Raw genomic sequence first — 4,490 nt, forward strand, 5'->3', positions numbered from 1 at the left:
TTGCCCCTGAAGATTTTCTTTTATGTTCCCCTAAATCACCAGGGCCTGGGCAGTGGGATCAGTGGGGGTGTTGCCAGTGGGATCAGTGGACCGAAGAACTTCTCAGGTCCCGTATCTGTGTGTTTCTGCTCAAAAAAAAAAAAAAAAAAAAAAAAAAAAAAAAAAAAAAAAAAAAAAAAAAAAAAAAAAAAAAAAGGCTGAAATTTTCTCCCAGGTCGTATTGGCAGGATGTAGCAGGAGTCTTTTGCTGTCCTGTCCAATCCTGGGGCAGTTCTCTCCCACTCTTCCTGGGAGGCTTTTCCTGGTAAAATCGTGAAGATGTGAAGAACATTGATGATGTTGAGCTTTTCTGTTCCCTCCTGGGGGGGGAATTGCAGGGTTTGTGGCTCTGGGGGTTTTGGACTAAGGCTTTGGGGTCTTACTTTTCCAATATTGTCATGGAAGTGGAAGGAGGGATGTTGAGGGGTTCCCTTTGGCCTGAGCATGTCACACAGCTGCTCACAGCTGCAGGTGTTGGGTTGACGTGAGCTCTTCTCTTGTACCCACCAACAGTTCGCTGCCTGAGCTCTAACTGGACACAGAACATCTTGTTACCCTTTATAAAGATCCCCAAGGGAATTGTGGAGGTGCCACACATTATTTTTAGCATCTTCGTAAAATGAAATTCCTAATTAAATAAAATAAAAAAGCATATAAGTAAAAATCTCTATTACCCAGTAGTTACAGGCTGAAAATCTACATTTGGTGTATTTTCAGTTTGTGACTCCGTTTCTTTGCCAGCTTTGATGGTTCAGAATTCCAAAAAGACAACGTTTTTCTTTCTTTGAGGTGAAAGAAGCTGCAGGAAACAGATTTGCAGGTGAAGTTCAAGCAAGGAGCCAACTCCTGCTTGGAGTCCCTCCTGATTGAGCTGCCCCTGATCGAGGAACATCCAGCCATCACTGAAGAGTACAAATAGCTAATCTGTGTCCAATCTCCTGTCCCTCTGGAGTGGGGAAACTTGACATGGTGTTCCCTGAACTCCTGTTAAAGGAACCAAAGCTAAAAGCACAGAATGCCCTACAAAATACATGAAATACACAGTTCTGGCATCAAAAAAAAAAAAAAAAACATAACAAGGCAATGCTGCACACTGAGTAATCCATCTCCTGTTCCCTAAGGCATGTCAGCTGGTGCTCCACCAAATTCAGCCTTGCGCTGGGATAACGGACACGCTTGGAATGGATCGAAACTAGTTAGAAGGGAAGAGACAGGAGTTTAAAAACCAATTTTGTCTTAGAAACCTCCCTCTGGCACACAAATATCAGCCACAAATCCTGTGTGGTTGTTTCCAAACGATTTGGAGAGGAATTGCTTCCCAAATAGTGGATGACTTGACCCAGAACTGGAGACCCAGCCTGGCAGCTGGCAGCTTCACAACACCAAATCTGACCCAGTTCCTCAGGGCTCTGCCAGCTGCAGACGTGTTCCCAGGAGCTGGAACACAGCAAAACAAAATTATAAAATAAAATAAAATAAAAAAAATCCATGAGCCAAGTGCAGAATCCAGCTGAATTTGGCAAGATGGGCTGTAGCAGGGGAAGTTTTATTTATTCCTTGACCTGAGCTCAGATCACGCCCACCAGAGTGACAGAAGGTAATAAATATCTTTTGAGGTTCCAGTAACTTCTCCCCTTTCACTTTATCTGATAGGGAAAGAGTTTGGAGGATTAATGGAATAGCCATAATTTTGTGCACATGTATATATATATATACACATATATATATAAATATTTACATATATAAGCCAGCATTTTTCATGCAAGCTGAGAATTCATCAACATGCTACAGTTCTTGTTGTAGCTCAGGGAATTAAAGGATGCCAACAATTAATAGAATCATGGAATCACAGGATGGTTTGGGTTGGAAGGGACCTTAGAGCTCATCTCGTTTCACCCCCCTGCCATGGGCAGGGACAGCTTCTGCTAGACCAGGTAGTTCCAAGCCCTAGAACATTTCTAGAACTGGGACAGACACTTATGGTGGCAGAAACAGAACTTCTGTTTTTTTCTTTCACAGTTCTCAGATTTGTGAGGAAATAACCCCATCTCCCAGGAAGCGCAGGATTTTCCAGGCCCCCTTCAAATATCCCTTAAATGCTTTAACCATTCCAAAACGTCCGGTGGGAAGGAGCTGGAATCACAGAATTAGAGAATTGTTTCGGTTTCAAGAGCCCTCGGAGCCCATCAAGTCCAACTGTCCCCTAGCACTGCCAAGGCCACCGCTGCCCCATGTCCCCAAGTGCCACATTCACAGGGCTGTTAAAACCTCTCAGGGATGGGGACTCCACCTTTTCTGCCCTTTTAGTTCGTGTGTTGAACGTGGAGAGGCCCAGCTGTCCCTGGTCACAGTTTGTGGATGTCTTCTCTAGACTGAAGAGAGTTCAGGCATAAACCAGCTTTTTGGGGGGATGTGAGGAATGAAACTTCCATATCCCCAGCACATTCCAGTTGCAAGTTCCCCCTGAATGTGTGCAGTGCTGTCTTCTCTGGTCCTACCCAGTAACACTCAGCATTACCCAACACTTCTTTAAAGCTTCATCTCCTTCTTAATTTATAACCGCTGGGAAATAATTATATCAATCAATATCAAATTAAAAGGCTGTTTCACCGCTGCTGGATGGCAGTGAAAACAGGAGTGACCCTCGCCCTCTGTACTCACAGTCATTAGTGTAACTTAGCAGGAGTCACTCACTCTTTTTGGGGATCATGAGGAGATCTCTGCTGGCACCTCAGTGCTGGGGCACAGTAAAAGAACATCCCAGCATTGCCATTAGTTCAGGGCGTGAAGCTGACTGCTTTGAGTCTTTGCAGATCACTCAGATAATGATTCTGTTTGTGGCACGACAAACTTTTCTTTCAAAAATTGATTAAAATCAGATTTGTCTGTAGTCTCAAATAATTAGTCCCCTACAGACAATTACCAAATAATGAATATGAGCCCCTTTAGCTCCGATTTTTCCTCAAGAGGTTGAAGAAGCAATCAAGTCCCTTGTTTTTTTATTTCTTCATTCATCTCATGAGGACTCCTCCGCCTCCTGACTGTGTTACACCAGCAGGACACCTGCACACACCCAACCCCTGCTTCTGTTTGAGTGCTGAGGTGATTATAAGACTCAACTTTAAAGGATTCAGAGGGTGCTCTTTTGATTTAGGGCCACATTACACACAGTTGTAGTGGTTTTTGAACCTGGCCAGATTTCAAATATCCACTAAAAGCTGCTCCACTACCCTCCCTCTGCGACCTGGAAAAGGAGAGAGAATAAAAAAAACCAGCTGAGGATTTCTGAGTAGAGATAAGGGTTGAGAGAAGTCACTTGCTTTCATAGGCAAACCAAGTTAGAGTGGGGATAATTTATTTATTATTAAATTTATTACTAACAAGATAAGAGCTAAGGAGTGAGAAATAAAACAGTCTTAAAAACACCTTCCCCTCCCCCCCACCCCTTCTTCTTCCTCAGCTCTCCCTCCTCCCCCCCAGCAGTGCAGGGGGACGGGGAAGGGGGGTTTTTGCACTCAGGGTGTTGTTTGAGTCTATCCCTCGGGCAGCAGCTCTTCCCATTCCGCTGTCCTGTGGGTTACTCCTCCATGGTCCACAGGGGGACACCTACATCCCCATGGCCTTCACCACAGGCTACAGGGGAACCACATCACTGAGTCCTTCCCCTGTTCCCGTGGGGGTCCCTCCCACAGGAGACAGTTCTTGATGGAGCTCTCCAGTGGGAGTCCATCCCTGGGGCAGCAGTTCTGCCCAATCTGCTGTCCCGTGGGTCACTCCTTCATGAATGAGCTGTACTGGCATGGAGTCCCTCCTGGAGCTGGCTATCATTCACTTACAGAGGAAGCTTTTAGCAGCTTCTAACAGAAGCCACCCTATAGCCCCTCCCCTCCCCCCCCCATCAAAACTCACCTATGACACAGTAAATAATTTTTGTAGCATTTGGAAATTAATTTTAACTGAGTGCAGAAAATAACGACTCGGCTTTAAAATAAACGACAAATTTAAGCCTAGCGACCAGCAGCCTAAAAGAGAAAGGTGGGCATTCTGTCAAGTGCATAGGCCTTACTCATCCCAGGGCTGCCTGATTGATTTGTTCCTTATTTTGGCTCAAAACAACTGACTCTGTGAAGGTAATGGTTAAGTGACTCACACCTTTGCCTAATTAATGCTCCCATCCCTTTGAATGAACTTTCTCCAGCATCGCTCCATGTGCTTTGAATCTTTTCCCTTTGCTCTGCGAGGATGTGCTGCTGTTGTGACACCACTCTCATGGCTGGTTTTGATTTCCTTACAGCTCTCCCTTCCCTCATGGCTCGTCGGTCCCAAAGCTCCTCGCAGGGGGACAATCCCCTTGACCCCAACTACCTTCCACCCCACTACAAGGAGTATTACCGCTTGGCGCTGGACGTGCTCACGGAGGAGGGCAAGGAGAGTTACCAGCGCTTCCTGGC

The 4,490-nt window shown here is 45.5% G+C and overlaps 1 long non-coding RNA gene across 2 annotated transcripts in view; it reads left to right on the plus strand.

Moving 5' to 3' along the window:
- LOC114070682 overlaps window positions 1-4,474 on the plus strand; it is a 22,720-nt gene extending 18,246 nt beyond the window's left edge. For both annotated transcript variants that reach the window (XR_003573957.1, XR_003573956.1), the window contains one exon: window positions 4,334-4,474. This is a non-coding gene — a long non-coding RNA (uncharacterized LOC114070682). The remainder of the gene's footprint in view (window positions 1-4,333) is intronic.
- The last annotated feature ends 16 nt before the right edge of the window (window positions 4,475-4,490 follow it).

Source organism: Empidonax traillii, unplaced genomic scaffold, assembly GCF_003031625.1.
Source record: "Empidonax traillii isolate 1590-97213 ecotype Southwest subspecies unplaced genomic scaffold, ASM303162v1 scaffold1657:size115891, whole genome shotgun sequence".
Taxonomy (NCBI): Eukaryota; Metazoa; Chordata; class Aves; order Passeriformes; family Tyrannidae; genus Empidonax; species Empidonax traillii.